This window comes from Pelodiscus sinensis, chromosome 1 (genome assembly GCF_049634645.1).
Source record: "Pelodiscus sinensis isolate JC-2024 chromosome 1, ASM4963464v1, whole genome shotgun sequence".
Lineage (NCBI taxonomy): Eukaryota > Metazoa > Chordata > Testudines > Trionychidae > Pelodiscus > Pelodiscus sinensis.
Window position 1 is genome coordinate 185,315,410 of NC_134711.1, and position 23,101 is coordinate 185,338,510.

Genomic DNA, 23,101 nt, shown 5'->3' on the forward strand with positions numbered 1-23,101 from the left:
TTTCTGTGGTTCCTGTAGCAAGCCAGGGTTTGTGACATGAAAAACAAATTTACCACAGGGCTAAAAACTCATGATAAAAGGCAGTGCATTGTGGAAGACGTGAAAATTTTAAAAAGACAAGCTGTGGTTTTAGTTTTAGCAATGAATTTTGAAATTAAAGGAATACTGTCAGGTTCAAATCAGACTTTAAAAATTAAAATTCCTTCTGTATGGTTCTGACAACATCATTTAGCTGATTAAAATAGATTTATTTTTAACAAAAAAATCTAATTTATTTTTCACCATTTTCCCCCACTGACTTTTTTCCCCATTTCTCTCAGCCTGGACAGAGAGAATCTCACTTTTGTTTATAGTTAGGTTTTAGTAACAGATGAAGGAAAAAGAAAATTTTCATTGTACCATTCACTGCCATCACCTACATATCTGGAGTAACAAACCAAAAATAAAACAAATGTGAGCGAGGTCACTGCCCCTTACAATTTGACATCAGTTATGAAAACTAGAATAGACTATCATGTCCTCCTGCCTCTTCGAAGAAAGAAAGATCCACAAAAATCACCACACACTCCAAGATGGGCCAGCAGTCCAACCACTATAGGGTGAAGACAGGAGGGAAAGGACGAATCTATACGAAGGGAAGAGTTCACCGACTCTTTAGCGGACATACATGGACAGTGCCCTTTTCACTGTTCTTCAGTCAACACCTCATGCCACTCTACAGAGTCTGTAAAGCCTACAGCCACAGCTCCCAGCAGGCAAATGGAAAGAGTGAGAAGATTCAAGATTTCATTTAGATCATTACAGACCAATAGTCTGAAGCAGTAAATGATTTGCACACATGTTCTTATGAAAAAGGCATTGCTCATATGCAAATGGCACTAAAACAGCATCCAGCCATTCCAAAACAGCTTGGACATCATAACGCAGTACATTAAATTTTGTTATTGGAGGCTTAATATCACAAAAAAGTATCTACTTCTAAGGCCTTGCCTAGGTTAAAATTTGCATCAAAAGCATGTTTTTAAAATGAATTTAGTCTAATTTGTTTGTGTAGGCTCACTAATTTCACTTTAATTGTGACTTGTCATAATTTAACTTATTCCTGTAAACAAAGAAGCTTGGGGACAAATCAGCATGCAGACAAGACCTTATAAAAAGGAAAACCAGAGTGATATTGTGACTAATCACCTCAGGAGATGAGAATCTCTGGGCATATAAATCTGCCAGAGAGGACTCTTCCCATAGCTTCCATTTTCTAATCCATTGCCAGGAAAATAAAATTACAGCAAAAAAACTAAAACAGACTAAGAGACATAACGGGAATTATGATATAACAAACTGAAATTCCCTTTAAAGAAGCAAAATGCAGGACAATGTAGCACTTTAAAGACTAACAAGATGGTTTATTAGATGATGAGCTTTCGTGGGCCAGACCCACTTCCTCATATCAAATAATGGAAGAAAATAGTCACAACCATATATACCAAAGGATACAATTTAAAAAAATGAACACACATGTAAAGGACAAATCACATTACAGAACAGAAGGGGGATGTGGGGGGGGGGGGGAAGGAAGGTGAATGCCAGTGAGTTAATGATATTAGAGGTGGGGAAGGGGAAATGTCTGTGAGTTAATAGTATTAGAGGTGATAATTAGGGAAGCTACCTTTGTAATGTGTAAGATTGTTGGGGTCTTTGTTAAGTCCGGTGCGGAGGGTGTCGAATTTTAGCATGAATGCCAGTTCAGAGGATTCCCTTTCAAGTGCAGATTTGAATGTCTTCTGAAGTAGGATGCAGGTTAGCAGGTCATTGAGACTGTGTCCTTTCTGGTTGAAATGACAAGAAAAACAGTTTCTAGGGAGACTACTAGGGAGACTACTGTAGGGATTCGAAGTTGCAAATGAAGCCCTGAATTTAAATATCCCGGGCTTTATTTGCACCTTCCCATCCGGGCGCCATTTTTAAATCCCCTTAGTCTGAACTAACTATGTCTTAGTTCGAATTAACATTTGACTGCCGCGTGTAGCCATGGGCAGTTAGTTCGGACTAAGGGGATTTTAAAATGGCGCCCGGACGGGAAGGTGCAAATAAAGCCCAGGATATTTAAATTCAGGGCTTCATTTGCAACTTCAAATCCCTAAATTAGCCTCCTAGTTCGAACTACCCTCAGAGGTAAAGAATTTATTCAGTTGGTTTTATAGTAGTCGGGTGCATGGCTGAAGAGACCCTCTTGGGAGAGACCATCTCTGCTGCATTTGTCACATTTAAAGGTGATATTTTGATTCTTTGGGCTTTGCTTTCTGCAAGTTCTTTTCTCCTGTGGACTGCTCCCTCTCAACTCCAGAGAGCTTTGCTAAGCTCTTGTTTCCAAAGGCTGAGGTCTTGAGCATGACCTTCACATTTATCCATGTCCATTAATTTGAGGTCTCACTAGCACACATTCTTGAAATGCAGTTTTGAGCATCCTTTACATAGCGTCATCCATAGGGGGAACACGGGGTCTGGAGCACCCAGGGCAACTCCCTTCCTGCAGGCCCCACCCCTGCCCTACCCTGACTCTGTTCCACCCCTCCCCATCCCTGCTCCACCCCTCCCCATGCCTTGCTCCTACTCCACCTGCATCCCATCCCGGCTTCACCCTCTTACCCCCTCCTCCGAGCAATATGAGCTGGGGGATTGTGGAACCTGGCATGAAGCAGCAGCAGGGGGTACCCTCCCCCATACTCAACATCGTGATGGGAGCCAGAGAGGCCCCGCCCCACCACCTTCTCCCACTGTACTCCACTTCTCTGCGGTGGCAGGAAATGGAGCGTCCTAGGGCTGAGTTGCTCTGCTTCCCACTGCTGTGATGAAGCAGAGAACAGCCAGTCAGGTGAGGGCAGCACTGCAGAGCAGAGCAGAGCAGGCTGCCAGGCCACTCTGGATTCCACTGCTGCAGTGAGGGGTGGGGTGACCCCTGCTGCCACCCTGCTCCAGGATCCCATAAATCCCCAGATCCCGCCTATCTATAGGACAGTTGAGGAGGCTGCCACAGGGCCCCACAAAGTGCAGGACTTGGGGTGGGCTCCCTGAATTGTCCTATGGATGGGACAGTTCTGCCTTTTAGTCTTTTTTCAGATGCCAATTCACTCATTCGGCACACCTGCCCAAGCCAACAAAGGTGTCTCTGTTTGAGGAGTGTTTGCATGCTGAGTATGCTGGCCTGTTTGAGCACTTCACCATTAGTGACTTTGTCCCTCCAGGAGATTCCAAAGATTCAATCAAAGCAATGCATATAAAGCTGCTACACCTCGTCTCCTGGTATGAGTATAAGGTTCATATCCCGCTCCAATATAGAAGTGTGCTGATAACACGTGCACCATACACACTGATCTTGTGTGTTCTGTCAGTATTGTCTGTTTCACCCTTTTTTCAGTCTAAACAGAGTTGTGACAACTTTTCCAAGGCAGATGCGGAATTCCATTTCAAGTGAAAGGTTGTCTGCAATAGTGGGCCCCAGATATGTGAACTCGCTCATCACTTCCAGTTCATGGTTGTTAATCTTGATGGAAGGTGCTTCCTCATCTCCTTGGCACATTGTTAGTCTTTTTTATGTTTATAGTAAGCCTAAATTCTTCGGGAAAACTGTCCATTAGGCTTCTGCATGGGTTGTCGTTGCTGCATCTTCAGCAAAGAGGAGGCGTTGGATAACGAGTCTAGGTTTTAGATCTGAGTCTTGCAAGATTGGATAGCTTTCCATCAGACCTTGTGTGCAAGCAGATTCCCTCATTTGAGGAACCTAATTCTTGTTTCAGTATCAGGGAAAAGAAAATCTCAATTTGAGACATAAGAATCTTGCGCAAAAGGGGATTTTTGCACAGAACAGACCCATCTACAATGCTTGTTTTTACGCAAAAACCTCTTGCACAAAAAGCATCAGCAGAGAATATGCAAATGACAACATGACAAATGCTAATGAGCACTTCATTAGTATACTCTCTGTTGGCAAAAGGCTGCAGTGTAGACGTAGCCTCAGTGAAAAGATCGTATCAACAGTAGACCTTTCAGCTCAGAAGCTGCACTGTGTCTGCACTGGGATTGAAGTCTGTTCACGACAACTCGGCAAAGGCTTTTCCCATAATAATAAGAAGGGAAATGCCATGATGATTCTTATGGTTGCTCCTGACACCCTTGTTTTTATAAAGTGTGATGATGTTGGCACCTCTCATGTCTTTTCCCTTCTTTCCAGCACAGGCAAAGCAACTCATGAAGACGTTGCAGTAAAATAGGTTGTCCACACTGTATGCCTGATGGTGTGCAGTCTTTTCTAGGGGAGACTTTTCATTTGGAAGGCCATCTGTCACACGGTTAAGCTCCTTTAAAGTAGGTTCATCATCAAGTTGGTTCATAACAGACAGGCTTTTGAGAGCATTGATGGCTGCATCCATAATAATATTTTCATGAGAGTAAACCTCAGAGTTTACTATCCAGCAATGCATCTGCTTGATGCAATCACTGATTTTTCCCCCCTGTGGTTGATTTCAATAGAGCTGTCTTCCATGTTGTGTCAACTCTGGAGACAAAGCCAGAGAACCTCTCCAGGGCATAGCCTGGACAAATGATGTGGAGATCCTCAGTTGCCCATGCATCTGGAAACCCCAAAGGAGAGGACCAACACATCTGGTACCCAATCGGCTGCAGGAATTGCTGGAGGATGCTAAAATGCCTAACCACCTTGGGGGATCTACTCCAGATTTTCTGTCTGAAATTATTCTCATCGACCTGCATTCTCACAAATTCACCCACAAGGCAGTGGGGCCTTTTTGTCCCAGGTTGCTTCCTTAGCCAGTGGGCTGCACTTTGTCTGATACCTTGTCTTCAACCTTACCACCATGAGTGACCCTACCAAGAGTACAGGACTCCAGAGGACATTGTTCTTAGGATCTTAAATATATGCAAGTTTTTCTACCGCATCAAGGTGGCAGCCCAATGAGAGGGTGATACAGAAAAAAACATCAGCATCTGCTGAGACCAGACTGGTTTATTTTTTCTGAAGTATGAATAAGCTAAAGGATAACAGAAGAAGTTTTTGCAGAAGTCAGTAAACTGAAGTTTGAAGAACTGATTGACAAGTTATGGTGCATTGCATCTGTTCATGATATACCCATCCACTGTCCATTATCTGAGTGTTTCCTTGTGCTTCCTAGACTGTCTTGCAACCAGGGCCATCCCTACAGGGGCCCAGGGCAACTCCCTCACTCCAGTGCCCAGGTGTGGGGCCCAGGGCAACCCTCCCTCCTCAGACCCTGCCCCCATTCCACCCCTTTCCCTAAGTCCTGCTCACTACTCACCATAGCAGTGGGAGCCAGAGGAACCCAGCAGCCTGCTCTGCTCCCTCTTCCAGCCTCCTACACTCTGCTTCACCCTGGTGTCAGGAAGTGAAGTTGCTTGGGGCTGAGACACTCTGCTTCCATCTAGCCGCCACCATGAAGTGAAGCAGAGCAGGCTGGGAGAGGGTGGCAGAGCGGAGGAGGATGCTGGGTCGCTCTGACTCCTGCCGCAGTGAGTTTGGGGGCCTGACACCTGCTGCTGCCTCATGCCAGCCCCCTCCCCCCAACCATGTAATCCCCGGGCCATGTTTAGTCCAGTCCATAGGACGGTTGAGGCATCGACTGAGGGGCCTCCCAAGCTGCGGGGCATGGGGCAGCTGCTCTGAATCGTCCTCTGGGTGGGAGGGCTGTGCTGGTAACTACTTGCTGTCTTACTTAGTTGTAAGGTCCTAGGGAGGAAGGGACTATCTTTTTGTTCTGTATTTGTTCAGCACTTACACATTGGATTTGTATCCGTAACTTGGTATTCTAAGCCTTCCTGCAACTCAAACAGTAAATAAAAATAATAATAACGACATTGGCTCTCCGAGAGCACAACAGAAACAACAGGACAAAGCACAGGCTTCTTGGTTAGCTATAAAAGGCAAAAAATAATTTCATATTGCATTTCAGAAACCAAGAAATCTTTGGTGAACTTTTCAACAACAGACAGCTTAGTGAGGTATACCTAAAATAAATTTAGGGAAGATCTACCACACATACTGTAATGATGAATGTTTACGGATATTTTGCACCATTTTGTTAATTTTAAGGCTTCTTGAGTGTCCATCTACAAACAGAATATGGCATGCAAAATAATCACGATTAAACTCTCTCTGTCTCTTGCTCTGATTTTTTTAAAGTTTCCTTTAATTTTAAACACCCAGTGGGTGAGATTTTCCCAAGGCATTTGGATGCTCAATTTCTATTACAATTATTGGCATCCAGATCCTGTAAGCATCTTTGAAAATTCCATACATTATTTTTATGTGTGGTTAGTGAGTGGCAAAAAAAAATTAGGAGAGTGGGTAGTCGTTAGAGCTCCCAAATAACTCCCCAGTCAAGAATTCTATGTGCACATCTTGACTTCTCATGTACTGTGAGTTAACACATCAGTTAGATGCAGGTGGAGACACAGACCTCATTCTCCAATGCCTTTCCTGTTGTGTAACCATTTCCATCTGTACAAAGTGGGTTACAAAGTGTTTGACACCCGCTTTGAGTATCAAGTCCGCCTGTTCGTGGTTTTCCAATCTCCTTCCAAGAGAGCTTGTCAGCTCTATATCAGCAATACTGACACTGATGGGGAAACTGACATGTTTAACAAGCAATAAATTAAGAGTTTAACCTGCTCTGACTGAATATGCTTGCATCTAAATGGCACCATCACCATGCTGAATGGATCCCTTGTAATGATGGATGAAAATTCAATAAAGATTTTAGAGCCAGAAAAGAAGAGAGAGTGTACAATTGCAGTATTGACATACAATTTTCTGCTCTTCACAATCAAAATCTTAATTGAATTCTGAGCATGTTGAAGGTATTGGACAGGGTGAAACAGGGAATAGTGTGGCTGGGTGTGAAGGGAATCCATATATTTTAGTGGGGATTCAGATATAATTTTAGAGATTTTGATTCAAAGTCCACTGAAGTCAATGGAAAATCTCCCATTGATTTTAGTGAGTTTTGGATTAGGCTCATAATGAGGCATATTCAGGACCCGTTTATATAAGAGATGGGGGCTAATGAATCTTGACTTCTCCAAACAAGAAGCACCCAGCTACCTGCAAGTAGAATAGGGCTGTGTCTAGACTGGCCAGTTTTTCCGTAAAATCAGCCGCTTTTCCGGAAAAACTTGCCAGCTGTCTACACTGGCCGCTTGAATTTCCGCAAAAGCACTGACGATCTTGTGTAAGATTGTCAGTGTTCTTGCGGAAATACTATGCTGCTCCCGTTCAGGCAAAAGTCCTTTTGCGCAAAAGTTTTGCGCAAAAGGGCCAGTGTAGACAGCTCAGATTTTTTTTTCCGCAAAAAAGCCCCGATCGCCATTTTCGTAATCGGGGCTTTTTTGCGGAAAAGTGCATCTAGATTGGCATGGACGCTTTTCCGCGAAAAGTGCTTTTGCGGAAAAGCGTCCATGCCAATCTAGATGCTCTGTTCCGAAAATGCTTTTAACGGAAAACTTTTCCGTTAAAAGCATTTCCGGAAAATCATGCCAGTCTAGACGTAGCCTAGTTGTATTGCTGATCAATGCAGTCTTAGGATCTCTTGGGATGGGAGAGCAAATCCTGCCCATCACTCTTAAATCAGCTTTTTAATTCCAAAGGAAGATTCTCAACTCCCATTAAATGTAGCACAGAGACCTGAGAGAGAGTGCTACTTTTTCAGAAGTTGGCACTACCTTTTTTCTTACCCAATTTTTATAGTTAAACAATATTCCTCAACATAATCATGACAAACATGCTGCATTCCAGGTTGCACTATCCTATCATGAATGAGCCTGAGGTAAATTGTTAGCTTATACAAAATACTCCATTTACAATATTTTGTATGCTTCTTAGAAAATCAATGAATCCCTTTTATATATGGCAAAAATCCTACCCTATGCTGCCTATGCCACCCTGCAGTTCTTTGTAACCTTCCCACTTCTACAAGCTTTGCTCCTTGGAGTTTCCTGCACTGAAACTCTATTAAGATTTAGGTCACACATTCTTTCTCTCACTTCTTTTTCATATAATCACTACTCCAATTCTTCTCCATTTCCCCCCAAAATGAGATCCCAGTGAGATAATCTCATTCTACATATCACCCTCTCATTTCACCCTCCTACCTTTTCCACTATATTGAAGGGCTCTTGTCAGATTGGGCTTGTCAGATTAAGAAAGAAATCTACTGGGCAAAAGGTAGATACTGTACTACTTCTGCTCCTGATGTAGCGCATAGTCATCATTCATGGGGAACTGTCCAGCATGGGTCCAGTGCTGAATAGCAACCTGAAAAACTGGTGGCCCCTTCATTTTCTAGTGCAAAATCTGTAACCGGACAGAGAAATAAGAATGAGCTCAGTTAATGAATTGAACCCAGCTTGAACTTTAGGTGTGAAAAGGAATAAATACTTCACCTCCTTTGCTCTAACTACTCCAAAAGCCTACCTTTCCACAGAGAGCCAGGTGGAAACTCCTTCCTCCCCCACAATGGAAGGTTACTAAAGATAATATGGAACTAAATGTGTGGAAAAGAGAATAAGGTCATAGAGCAGTGGTCTCCAACCTTTTTACACCCAAGATCCCTTTTTAAATCTCCAAACAGGCGAAGATCTATCACCCCATCTCTTCCTTGAAGCCCCACCCCTTCCTTGAAGCCCCACTCTCTCTATTCTCCTTCTGTCCATCACTTGCTATCCCCAGCCCTTACTTACACACTCTGATAAACAGTTTATTTTTAAATTATGCGATGTATAAAATTAAAATCACGTGTTTATAGTTATGCAATAAATGGTCTGTTTTTTATTCATGCTATTTAAATCTAAAATGAAGCATTTATAATTATACATTTTGTGGGGACAGAGTTCTGCGGCTGGGGACAGGGAAGAGGGAACAGGGTGCTGGGAGGGCAGAGGACAGGATTCTGCATGTAAGGGACAGAGTGCCAGTGGGGACAGGGTTCTGCAGCTAGGGACAGGGTGCCAGTGGGGACAGGAATAGGGACAGAGTTCTGTAGCTGGGAACAGGAGAGTGGGGACAGAATTCTGTGGCTGGGGACAGGGGAGTGGGACAGAGTTCGGGGAGTGGGGACAGAGTTCTGTGGCTGGGGACAGGGGAGTGGGGACAGAGTTTGGGTAGTGGGGACAGGGGAGTGGGGACAGAGTTCAGAGTGGGAACAGAATTCTGTGGCTGGGGACCGGGGAGTGGGGACAGGAGAGTGGGGACAGAGTTCTGTGGCTGGGGAGTGGAGGCTGGGGAGTGGGAGTGGGGTGCCAGTGGAGAAAGAGAGTCCCCTGTATCTGCCTCCTCCCAGGATTCTCCCCCCCCCCACGAGGGAAACCAGCGTGTGCCTGCCCCGGGGCCGACCCCCCCCCCCCCCGCGGTGCAAGGAAGCCCCCCATGCACACGCCTGCCCCGGGGCCGACCCCACGCAGGGAAGCCCCCTGCACGTGCCTGCCCCAGGGCTGACCGCCCTGCACGCGCGCCTCCCCCGGGGCTGACTCACCCCTCCTGTGCGGTGCAGGGAGCCAATGCTCCCTCCCACAGTACACCCGGCAGAGCAGCTAGCACTACTTCTGGAATCGCCAGAAGTGGCGCTAAGCTGCGGGACTTCTGTCCATCCCCGGGAAGCCTGCAGTACCTCCATTTTCACTTGAGGTAGGTAGTGGGCTTCTCAGGGGTGGGAGGGAAATGGGGGTGGGGCGGACAGGACGCCTCGCGATTGACCTGTTGGTGACCATGGTCATAGAGTGAAAATAGGAGATTTGAGATCATTGGCAAAGTATCAAAGTTCTGGCCCAAAGCAGTCATAGAAAAGCAGTGGATAGAAGTTGTAATTTAGTACAAACAAATACGGGTGTGTCTCTGGCTCTTTCTCAAACTACCTTGACGGTTCATGTTCAAGACATGGCTACTAAGCTATTTGTTCTGTTAGAAGATGAGTAGGCTCACTGCAGTTCATAAATAATTCCTTCGCTCCTTCTAAACCAACCCGTCCCAATTCTTATCACTATTCCTACCTCCCCAGCTTCAGAAGAATGGAACCAATAGTACTCCCCTGAAATCCTGGCGTGTGGTCTTAAAAGCCTACTCATCTTGATTTAGATAGCTTCCCTAATCCCCTCTAGCCCTTCACTCTACCTGCAGCACCTTTGAGAAACACTAGTGTAGATCTTCCCCTCCTTTCTTACATGAAACTGTTAAAAATGAGAGCATTCTTGTGGGTATCTGGGTTGGCATACATTGAAATGAATGGGGTAGTTCATACCACACCTCAGAAGTAATGTCCAGTGTTCTCTGCAGACTTAGGCAGGCCTTGTTACATTAGCTACATTCACTTCACATTTTGAAGCTTTTTTTCTTCCAGCCATCACACCAGACTTTTTTTTTTTTTTTTTCAAAACACAAGCTGAGGTCACAGGAAACAATGGAGAGATCCTGTCTATGCACTAGAAAACACTGCCTGTCTATTACATAATTTGTTACTTAGTAATGACAACCAGCCAGGTTGTCCACCTGCATACTATTAACTACTCCATTAGGGGAAGAGGGAAGTTATAATTCTTACTTTTGTAATTCTTGTCCATGACTTTAACTGTGTTTCCTAGCTTCAGCAAACTGAAGTCCTTTTAGAAAGCCAAGGCTAAACTTCATAAGCAAACACATGTTCATTATTTGTGTCAGCTCACAAGATTATTCAAAACATTTGCTATAGTCATAGGTTTTGATCGGAAGTATTTTACTCTGAATTACTTTATTATTTAAAAAATTACATGTTCAGACTTCCCTCTCCTTGTGTGTGTGTGTGTTGTGTATCTGTCTACATACAGAGGCCTCTTGATTTCTTGCTTTATCTACATTTAAGAGTAGAAAGTGTGTGCTACACTTTTATGCCAGCAGTTGTACTCAGCCTCACATCTATAAGTTAGCTAACTGGGACATTCTGATGACATAGGGAAAATGGTTTCTAAACCGTAAGATTTAAATTATTCAATGTATTTTTTCAAAGTGCCTCCCTTTTCTCTTAGTTAAGATTAATGGGCTGAGGAGTCTGTACCAAGCCAAAAATGTTTCAGTTTTCAGGATGGAATGAGTCTAGCTGAGATCTGGATCTACTCCAAAGAGAGAGACTTTCTAGCTTGCTCTCACAACTGCTGTTATCTCACCAAGGCACCTCCTCTTTGCACTACATTCTGTCCAGACAGCACCAAACATTTGCAAGACTTATTTCTGAGCCAATACCAGGCCCACCGATGGGAGGAGCAACTGCCACAGGGCCCAACAATTCAAAGGGCCCCAGGACTCGTAGCCACCACTGCTTCTTCAGTAGCAGAGATAGCAGCTGGGAATCCCTGTCAGAGTGCCGCACCACACGCTCTGCACAGCTCTGAGGACTGGGGAGGGCAGCGCTTTGCTCCAGGCAGCACTGAGGGCCGACTGCTCCCATTCACAGAATATTCTCTGCTCATGTTCTCGACAGAAGCAGTGAAGCATGCTGCCTGCTTTTTTCTCCTCCTTCCTTCCTTGCACTGGGTCACAATGTAGCCTTACCCAGTGGGCCAAGACACAGAGGTGTTATAAGCAAAGATTCACCTTCCTACCTTCCTCTCCATGCTACCTGATTCAACTCCTTCCAAGCATCAGGTAACACCAATCTTCTGTGCTGCGAGTCACCTGCTGTTGTTTCTCCTGCTCACTGTTCTGACCACTTCCTCTCTGAAGTGACAAATGCCATTAGTAATCTACCATCGCTCCGCTTTATTGAGAAGCCTTATTCTTGATCTTTCTCCTCTGTCTCTCTCATTTTACTAAATTGGTCCAATAGATATATTCCTTACGGAAATATCCTATAGATTAGAGAAATTACTGTAAAAACCCATACAAAATAACAGAGAATCGGCTCATCACTTTCTATTGCACAGATATAATTCTCTGTTAAATTCTACAGGATTGTTCAAAAACCCTATGGCTACATCTACACAGCAAGGTTTTTGCAAAAAAACCTGCAAAGCGTCCACACCTCAAATGCACTCTTGCACAAGTAAATCGGCAGTAAAATGGCAGAACAGAGGGCTTTTTCCAGTGTAGGTAAACCTACTTTTATAAGGCATAACTCCTTTTTGTGCTACAACTGTTGCACAAAAAGGCATGTATTGACGCTCCACGGGGGTTTCTTGCACAAATAGAGCCTATCTGAAAAAGCACAGGTGCTCTGATGGCCATTCTGTGAATGGCCATCAGAGCTTTCTTGCACAAGAGTGTCAATGCAGTGTGGACGCTCTCTTGTGCAAAAGCGCATTGCAAAAGCAATGCACTTAGAGATGTGGACGTGCTTTTGCGCAATAAGTTTTTGCACAAGAACTCTTCCGCAAAAGACTTTTTGCACAAACATCCTGCAGTGTAGACTTAGCCTATTAGATTATCATTTTCTATAGGTCTTTTCCAGAAATGATATTATGTGTAGACAGGAAATTCCTTGGCTGTAATCATTTATTATTGATGCATTACCTATAGTTTGAAAGGCAAAACATTTATCTTGATTTTAATTAAAACTTCAGTGAAAGAAAGAAAGAAAGAAAGAAAGAAAGAAAGAAAGAAAGAAAGAAAGAAAGAAAGAAAGAAAGAAAGAAAGAAAGAAAGAAAGAAAGAAAGAAAGAAAGAAAGAAAGAAAGAAAGAAAAAGAATTTGGGATCCCTAATTAGGCAAATATCAGCCTGTGGGAAATTGATGCAGACGGGGACAGTGAATGAGGAGTGTTAGAGATGCCATCAGACATTCAGAACGAGCAACCTAGAAAACAAGTGAAGGAGAACAGGTAAGAAAGTTGAAGTTTTGACTGGGAATGCTGGAAAAAGTCCAAGCTGGACTGGAAATATTCATGAGAGAAGAAAATTAGAAAATTCAATTTAGGATTCAAGAGGAATCTCCCATCAAAACAAATTGGAACATTTCTGCTTCAATTTACCTGAAACTAAAGCTTCATCAAAACACAAGGGAACCTTTTAGAAACAGAGCCAGTTATAGGCACACTAAGCAGTCAAAGTTAAACAGTGTTGTCAAAGCCAGTTAGTAAATACAGTACTTTTGTGAATTGATGGTGCTCTGCCTAAATAATTTCAAATTTCTTGGCAGATCTTCTCATAAATCTTCTAAATTTCTTGTTCATCTATTGTATTTATTATGTGCAAGTAACAAGCCCAAATTCTTAATTAGCTGAGATCTAAGTTTTCTAAAAACAAATATAGGGAGTTCAATTTTTGATGGCAGAGAGAGAGTAAGCTATTTGTTTGAATTATGACATATATTCCTATTAAACAATGCCAACTAAAACTGCACAGCTAGCTAGGCACAAATAAAGAATTAGGTGACAAAGGAAGTTGGGAGAACTTTCAGTACACAAAAAAAACTAGCTCCAAGAGAAATAAATATAACTACCTTGGAAAGTTTATTTCTCCCATCAGAAACGTACAGGTCCAGACATTTGTTTAGCTTCTTCCCATAAAAGCAGACACTTCCAATAACCGTCTCAGGTATCTCAAACTAAAATCTATAAAGTAGACAAAAATAAATATAATGTAAAGAGAATTTTAGCCAGTTGTTACTCAGAGCTAGCCCATTACATTTTCAAATGTATGTAATATTTGTTTCTACAGTTTCCCAGCATTCATAACCCACAAAGCCACTGGGAGCTTTGTAGAAAAAAAAGCTAACTAATGTACAAGGCCCAGAATATTTACATTGAGCTAGACTGCCCTTTTGTCTGTGTATCCAGGCCTGATTCCTGGGAAATAGGTGAAGCCTTGACTCCAGCTCCCAAAAAGTAGGCCAGCACAGCAGAGCCAGGGCCAGTGCAAAAAAAAAGGTGGTAATTTCCTACTGGTATAGCTCAGCAATAAACCACTACTCTCTTGAGGAAGGGAGAAGCAGGGAGGGAACTGTCTCAGACGAGTGTCTCCAAGGTACAATTACTTTTGGATTAGTAATGGAATGATACAATTTATGCACCTTTCCTTGCTCATGGCTGTGCATAGTGGTACAATCTAGCCCTTAATGGTCCAAGTCCTGTCTGCAGCATGCAGCTTGAGAGGCCAGGATGTACAGTGGGCTTTTACATAGAGTTGAGGGAGGGGAAAAAATCCTTTTGAAGTCACACACACTGGCAGTGGACCTACTCTGCAAATGTCCCTGAAGAAGCCTCTGCAACTGCTGCTCTCTGCAATGTGGGGGTATGATCCAGGGAATTACAAAGACAATAGATTCACCAGTCTGCTCCCTCTAAGTTTGCCTCTGCTTTGCCCCAAACTTTCACCTTCCAATGCAATTTAGTTGCACAGAATTAAATTCCATGACCTATAAAAGGGGTCTGTAGCTGTGCAGGTTCCCCAGTTCTGCCCCCTAATTTCCACAGGGAAACTTCACTGGCTCCAGGGGATCAGGGACTTCCATGATCCCTGAAGAAATGGCAAGATGTAGCCCAGTATGGATGATTTGCTCATCTATTGCCTATCCATGAAAATCTATCTATTTTAGAAATGTGTGTGTGTCTGTCTGTCTGTCTGTTTGTGAAGCTATCTGTTCAAGAGCTCGTCCTAAAGGATAAGAGCAAGGACCACCACATATGGTAGGCAGCTTCCTCTTATCCTAACTTAAAGCAAGGTCATGGTTTGGTTGGGCCAGGACAATGGGATGTGCTTGGAATTCGATTGTTTCTCATCAAATGGACATGGAGGGATCTAGTAGGTAGAACAGTGGAGTGAACACAGAAAGGAAGCAAGCATCCCAGAGACAAGCTGCTGGACGGCAGCACCCAAAACTCTGGCCTGCCCTGGGGAGAAACTTCTAACCACCACACAGCCCCTCTGCCCCTGGGCCAGCCCCAGGCAGCACTGGCTGGTGACCTCCGTGCCCCCACTACCGCCCCTGGGGAGAAGACAGCAGCCAGGACAATGCCGGGCAGGAAGACTTCTAGTGACTTAATAAAGTTCAGGTATCAGAGGCTGCCCGTGGTTTCCACAGTATAATGAACTAAACAGAACAGGGAAAGTATACTAGGCCAGTTCTGCTGGTATGAATCAACATTGCTGCACTGCAGTCCCTGCAAGACTCTATCTAAGGTACTCATTTGGCCCCTCAATACCATAGTAGCTGAAGGCCTCCCAGTCTTTGATGAGTATCTCCTTACATTACCGCTGCAAGATAGGGAACTCCTGCTATCCCCTTTTACAAGTGGGTATCTCCCACCTCTCAGGAACATGCCCTATCCCTCAGGCTAGCGGATAATCTGAAGCAGTGCCCCCTCTGTCTCTGCTGTTGAAGCCATTCCGTTTTGTATAAATACTCAGATAGTCCTAGAGAAAGAGACTGGAAGTCTCTGTAGCATGGTGGGTGGTGCAGTCACCTGGGAGGTGGGTGACCCTGCCTCCAGTCTCCTTGCTCTAATCAGTCTATGAGTATTAGTCCAGAGGGAAACAATTTCAGCAGGGGAGACTGGAGGAGTCCCATCACAGAGTGGCCCACAGGTCAGTGGTTAGAGCACGCTCCTACAAGGTGGGAGACACCTATTCAGAACTTTGCTTCCCAGAAAGCAGAGGGAGCATTAAATACAGATTCCCAGGTAAATAATGTAACCAGTAGGATAAAAAAAATAAAATTCTAAGGGAGATGTCACCTTTTCTACCTGCCACTGTATCTTGAATGGGCCCAAGCTGGTAAGTGAGCTCTGAGATGCCTATAGGTGGGATAGGCTGGGCAATTCCTAGTTTCCGCTGGGCTGAGGATGCCCCTAGGTCTTAGGTATGAGATAAGCACCTGGATGCCAACAGCCAGGCATAGTGCACAAGCCCAGGCAGAAGTTTAGGTGCATACAAGGCTAGGTAGCAGCTGAGCAAGAGGTCAGGGAGTGAGTGAAATTAGGGTTTAGGCCCTTAAATCCCTTTGTGGTTCTGGGCTTAAGTGAAGTGAGAGCAGGTGGGAGTGCGGGACGGTAAATGCAGGTTTCCATCGAGGGCTCTAACCACTGACCCATCCTTCCTCACTAGTCATTCCCTTGACTCTGGTAGAACTGCGCCTGTTTACACCAACTGAGAACGTGGCTCAGGGTGCTGCCTTCTGAGCTGCTTGTATAACTAATTATGAAACATCACATTCATTTTACCTGAATGGGCTTGAATCCAAGGCGACAAGCCTAGGTCAAGTGATTTTGTGTCATTGTTATTTCTGTACCATGTCCCCACAAACACGTGTAGAAAGGTCCCTTCCCCAAAGAGTTTAGACTCGCAGGAACTAAGGATGCTGGGGGGCTGTAGCACCGGCAGGCTTGAAGTGGTTTCCATCACAGACAGGGTTCTCAGTTTGATTCAATGGCTCTCAGCACCCCTACTATGCAAATGTTTCCCGTGCCTCTGTTTACAATCTAAAGGTATGTTTACACTGCACTTAAAAACCCACAGCTAGCCCAGACCAGCTAACTCAGGTTCGTGAGGCTCAGACTTACGGTCTGTCTACACTACAGTGTTATTTTGAAATACACACAAAATGCATTTCGAAATAGCATTTTGCTATTTGAAATAGCACGTCCACACTGAGTGGACTCTGAATCACATTTAAGGCTGGCCGGAAGCAGTTCCGGCAGGTCACCAGGTCAGTACTTACTGTGTGGAGCTGCTTCCTGAGGCTATCTGAGGTCTGTGCTTAAAGGGACCCCCCTGGACAGCCTGTTCTCAGGTTTCCCTGCTTGATCATCTACCTTGATGAGGGACAGCAAATTTTTTCTCTGCGTGCTTTGATTGCCCTCACTCGGGACGCCACAGCACTCTGCGACATGGAGCCAGAGCTGCCCCAGGCACTCTGGTGCTTTTCTTGGACGCGTTGCTTTGAACCTGGCTGCACTTTCTGCAGGCTGCCATCCACGAGGTACATTGGGGAGTTGTCAGTGTCCAGGAGGCCCTGCGGGAGAGCTTCCACCCTAAGGAGCACTGGGGGCTTGTGCCTCATTTCTCCCTCACATCCTTCCACTTACCCCTCCCTAACCTCCCTTCCTGATGTCAAATAAAATACATGTATTTTCATGGACACAAACTCTCTTTATTTAACAAAACTGGAGGGGGAGGAATGAAACTCTGGTGAGACTGGGGAAAGGAGGCGGGAGAGGGGAGAAGAGAGGGTGGGAAAGGGGGGGAAACCTGGGAGGAGGGAGCTGGAAAGGGGAAGCAAGGGGAAGAAGGGGAGGGGAAACTCAGGGCTCAGGGTTGGAGGGTCTCACCGGCCAACTTGATTGTCATGCAAACCTGCTCCTGGGTTCGCATGTGGCCTTTGGTGGCCAGGCTGGCAGCTATCCTGCCATAGATGGCCACATTCCTCCATCTAGTGCGGAGATCATGGACGTTGGGGGCATCCCCCCAAAACCTAAATAAGGTCCATGATCTCCACCCTGGACCAGGAATGCACCCGCCTTCTCTGGGCCCTGGCAGGCTCCTGGGAGCTGGCAGACTGCTCCTGGGCAGCGGTGGAGGGCTGGCTGCCAGTGGCTTGCTGGCTCATGTTTTGGGGCCACTGAGTCAGGGGCAGTGACTGCTGACTGTGGGCTGGCAGGCTTGGAGCTGGCACAGGCATTGTGGCCAGAGTCAACCCCTTTAAGGGCTCCGGGGAGCAGGGAGGGAGAGGAGTCTTCTTGGTTGAGGCTGGAGTGGCCACAAGGGCACCCTGGGAAGGCTGGAGGCCCCATATTTCAAAATAAGTTTCTACACAGCACTTATTTTGAAATAGCTATTTTGAATTTGGCGTTATTCCTCGTGGAATGAGGTTTACCAAATTCGAAATAAGCACTCCGATATTTCAAAATTAATTTCGAAATGGCAGTTTGACTGTGTAGATGCTAGGAAAGTTATTTCAAAATAACGGCTGTTATTTCGAAATAACTTTGCTGTGTAGACATACCCTAACAGATTAGTGAACTGCAGTATAGACGTTCAGGCTTGAACTGGAGCCTGGGCTCCAGGTCAGTGGGAAGATCCTAGAGCTGGAGTGAGAGCAGGGGAAGGGGTTAATAACAGACATACCGTAAGTTAGACGTAGTACAGACAAGGTAAACCATCTGTTTCTTTGAACCACTGGGCACCCTGTGATGTTTTTATTCCCAAGGAATGGTAAGGTAATTGAATGACAATTCCTAAGTCTAATATATGCACATTTTTTCTTGTGACAAGCTACAGTTACATTATATCATCGGGAAAGAGTAAGCATTAAATCTTCAATGATTGGAGGGTTATATTATTGCTATTTCATTAGCAAGATTTATAACAGTATTTAGTGACTGCTACAGTAATAGCTGTTATCAGTCTGTAGCTAAAGAAATATTTCATATATTTTATGATTAAAATCAAACATTATTAAATTCATAAAAGCTGAATCTTAATATTTACTTAGTAGAAACCCTAATTTAATGGAAAGTCATTTCTATAATGCTGGAGCTTTAACTATACTTTGTCCTGAATCCTACAGCGATAAATAAAATAAGCCCTGATTTCAAAGTGCCAAATTCTGGTCCCCTTACTTACATTGAGTAGCAGCAGGTCACACCACAGTACCATTGATTTCAATAGGCCTTTTAACAGAGTCATGGTCTTTTCAGGTCAGAAGGGACAATTATTGACCATATCATTTGAACCCCTGTATGACACAGGACTTAGATCCATCCAGTGATTTTGATCACTGCAGCTTCCTAGTGTCAGGGCTGTGCAGTGGGAGCATACTAAGATTTGGCCCACAGCTTGCACAGCTGATGATTTTCAAGTAACTACTACAGCGGTGCTGTCTTTTAAGGCAGACACACAGGCAGACTCACTGGCAAGCCTCTCCTTTGATTCTGAATGAGCCTGAGCTTTGCCTTGTTTGTCAGGCTCCCTTGCTATTGCCAGGTTCTACTTGCTGAAATGAACTATTGGGATTAGATCAATGGGAGTGAGATGCCTAACGGCCTCTGAGGATCACGGAGCCCTAATTCAAGAAAGCCCTTAAACTTCTGTTTGAATCCATCTCTATTCAGAGTTCAACCAAAGTACCTACTGAAGTCAGTGTGACTTAGCATCCCAGGGCTGGAAGAGATCTCCAGAGGCCATCAAGTCCAATCCCTGCCCAAAGCAGGACCAACCCCAACTAAGTCATTCCAGCCAGGGCTTTGTCAAGCCGGGATTTAATAACCTCTAGGGATGGAGATTCCACCACCTCCCTCAGTAACCCATTCCAGTGCTTCATCACCCTGTTAGGGAAATAGTATTTTCTAATATCCAACCTAGACCTCTCTCACTGTAATTTAAGACCATTTCTCCTTGTTCTGTCATCTGTCACCACTGAGAACAAACTCTCCCCATCCTGTTTAGAACTCCCCTTCAAGTAGTTGAAGGCTGCTATCACACCTTTAAGTACCTCCTTAAACACAACTCTAAGCCTGTTCTTATTTGGGAAGGAACTAAAGGCTCATTGTATAAATTAAACATACACTTAAATTCCACTGACTCCTCTGGGAGGCAAATCTTTTTTTTTTTTTAATTAAGCACGTGCTTAGGTTCATACCTGACTAGGAATGCTTTTCTGTCTTATCCATCCCTCCACTGTGGGGCACTGCACCCCTGAGCATGTTGGAAGGGAAAAGTTGCTACACTCTTCTGAGCTAATTGTACCTCACTTTTAAATGGGGTATTCAGGAGATGAGACGGAAGATACCTTTGCCCTCCCCACACCCATGGCTTGCATGAGGGCCACAACAATCTATACCCACATTCCAAAAGTAACCCAAAAGTCCATAGCTGAGGTCTTGAACTTAAATGTTGACAAATGAAAATGATTTTAAGTTCATCTTTAAGTTTGCATCAGAGTTTAATAATAAGCACAGAGTCAAGGAGAAATTCCATTCTTATTCTTCTTTATCACCTGGGGGGCGGGGGAGAGTGAATGGAGGATGGTAGCAGCCAACCTAAAGAAATACAGCCTATTCTGCCTGAGTGGCTTAAGTAGGGAGGGTCTTGGGACTACTTGCTGTTGCTCCATTAGGGCCTGATCCAATGCTTACAAAGGGGTTCTATTTATTTTATTGGTCATTGAAGCAGGTACATAAGAAGCAATGAGCTCTACCTGTAATGCCCACTGCTAGAAAGTAACAGGTACATACACTTCAAGGTTTAGATTTGGCCATGTTGCTGAGAGATTGCACATTGACTAGAACTCCTGTTATTTTTCCCCGTTCCAGCCCACCTATGGGAGTAGAGGAAAACTCTCTGGGTATCCCCTTGCCTTCCTAGAACACCCATGAAAACAGAGCAGAATGCTGCTCTTTGGGTCCATTTTAACAATTTTAGGAGAAATATCAACCTGAAACCACAATTTATGTGAGGATAACATGTTAAGACAATAAAATGATATATAACTATGTAAAATATATGACTATGTAAAATATATTCTGGTAGGTTTTCCTATTACAGCATATTTATTGACCCAAACTAAGATGGTTACCAAGTTCTGCTGCCTAGGGAATAGATTATACCTGGTTTAATACATCTTTCGAAGCATCTTTCTTGTTTTAGTCTCTGTCACCACAAGCAAAATACTGAAAGTAGTGACAAGTATAATATCAATAAACATAATAATAATTGATTTTCAGGAGATGAAAAATCTGAAATTAGTGGCCATTTCCCCAAGAGCATTGTTTGATTAATTTAATGCTCATCTTAGTCTTTCTAAGTTGGTTTAATACTGCTGATCTGCTAAGCAAGACGGAGTGATGGGGCTTGTGGTAATGGCCCAGAGGAAAATAAAACATATTGCATAGTCCAGCAGTTTTTTTAAAGGAAAAATTATGGACTGAAAGAAAACTACTCCCAAAAATATATTGTGGAGATGCTTAAAGTTGTTAGTGTTGTGAACCATTTATGGGGCTTTAGGAGAGATGTGGTCGGGGTGTTGTTTGGGTTGTTGTGTTAATTATGAACAAATGTTTCTTATGAGCACTACACAGAGGTGTTACTTATGAACAGGTTTTACTTATGAAGACTTCTACACCAGTGGCTGATGAAAGATGTAGAACACTGCATCACCCAGTACTGGACAGTCGCCTACTGAAAGGACACAGACAACCTGGTTCAGGGGCCTAAACAAAAAGGGATGCAGCAGAGAGGACAAAAAACATCAACATAATACTTGGGTGTTGTGGAATAATCTTTTTGTTAGTTTGTTTTTACTTCGCCTGAAATTTCCCAAGGCATTAAATTTAATTATGTTCTTTTTCTTATTTTCCTTCATTTTGATCTAGACCTATAAAAAGAACTCAGGTAATATAAACTTGTTACAATTAATCTGCATATCTGAGTCCAAAAGCACAGTCTGCAGTGAAAGGTACTGTAAGTAGACCTCTTGTACCTATGAAATTGAGAAAGCTCCACAAAAGTGTAATTTAGAGACAAAGAAGCTTTCTCACTGGCATACTCAATCCATTAGTGATTCAGACATAGTTCATTACTGAAACAGACAGCATTCATAATGTTTAGGCAATGGCATTCTTGGTCAGTCCTTAGTATCTAAATTGAGCTCTCCTTCATAGGCTTCCTTTCTTCAGACAGTAGGGAGAAAACCTGTACTACAGGAACTATAGTTAGCTGCCTGACTCTTTGCACCTAGTGTGGTTTCAAAGAGGAAATAAAGAGCATTCAGAATGACTGAATCTCATCACATCTTCCAAACATCCTCATTAAGCTGTTATAATTAGGGTTGTATTGTTTTCTTCATTTTCTCTCGATAGTATTGGCTGGCAAAGACAGATGCCTTTAGCCCTCTAATAAATTAATTATTAATGTAGTAGTTAATAATTCATGTTAATTGGTACTATACGCCACTCCCCACCCCCAACAAATGTGAGCAAAGGTCAAAACTTGTTAACAGCAGAGGTGAAATCTATTTTTAAGTTTTCTTTCCCATTATATATCAGAGAAGTCAAGATATGGCTTGTAAAATTTAATTGTATTTCAGCAGACAAGCAAATTCTAAAGGCAAAGGTCCAGTTTACATACTTCGTAAGTACTCTCATTAACTGAGCATTTGCACTATTGTCATCATATTGAAGGATATAAAGAACCTGCAAATCTAATATTACCTGTCTTGAACAAGGCAGAAGACACCTCTAGAATTAGTCATATAGTATATTTCTGAACAAAAGGCTATCAACAAGCTTAAATAATTAAGACATCAGTAATTATTTTTAAATACCTTTTGGTGAGTGGATTTCATGATCAGTATGTGCTGTTTTTTCTGGGGAGGAAATTGGTTCAAATAACACTAGAATTTTGAACTTGAAGCTAATTATTTACAGAACAAATAACTTTCTACAAACATTCTTTGCTCTCTGAAGACAAATCCACAATTTCCTGCATATATTCCACTATTTAATTAAAGAATTTTATATTCAGAATAACTACACTGTTACTTTTCCTTTTCTTGTCTGTCCCAAGCATGCCACTGACATATAAAAGTACACCTCAAATCTGCTTTTAATTTGATAACAGGTTTGAAAAAGGTCACTTGAAGTCACATTGATTTAGCGCAGTAAAATGTCCCCATTTAAAAAATACATTCATGTTTTTCATTCAGTAATCAGCAGGAATAGTCTTTTTGTTTTGTTTTGTTTTGTTTTGTTTACAAAACAGAGGTTCACAAATGTACAATGCAGCTTGATATGTGAGGGCATTTGGAACACTTAAAAGGAATGAACCAAAATAAGCTTTGAAGACAAATTCTTCCAGCCTTTTTTCATTATTTTAAGGAATTTGCACAACACAAGGTTTTCACTTTGCTCACTGTAACATTCATTTCTATCATTTTCAAATAATGATAATGATATGGGGTCTGATCCAGCTCTGATTAAAGTCAATGGGCGTTTTTCAAAGTCTGCAACAGGTAGAGGCTCAGATTCAGCAACAGATTGTCTTTTTTTGAAAGGCTTTGAAACTTGCTGGCATTACTGTAGAAGCTATTCACTCTTTTCTCATAACTGTTGTGCAAAATCAA

The 23,101-nt window shown here is 43.3% G+C and overlaps 1 long non-coding RNA gene across 10 annotated transcripts in view; it reads right to left on the reverse strand.

Annotated features, from left to right (window-relative positions):
- Window positions 1–23,101, reverse strand: part of LOC106732223 (uncharacterized) — a 44,769-nt gene that overhangs the window by 21,204 nt on the left and 464 nt on the right. For 2 of the 10 annotated variants that reach the window (XR_012898067.1, XR_012898065.1), the window contains exons 2-5: window positions 13,487–13,598; window positions 11,653–11,767; window positions 8,179–8,380; window positions 1,667–1,826 (exon numbers count right to left, since the gene is read on the reverse strand). This is a non-coding gene — a long non-coding RNA (uncharacterized LOC106732223). Of the gene's footprint in view, window positions 1–1,666; window positions 1,827–8,178; window positions 8,381–11,644; window positions 11,768–13,486; window positions 13,599–22,303; window positions 22,543–23,101 lie in introns of those variants that run through there. The other 8 variants (XR_012898063.1, XR_012898062.1, XR_012898068.1 and 5 more) reach the window with 7 other exon arrangements.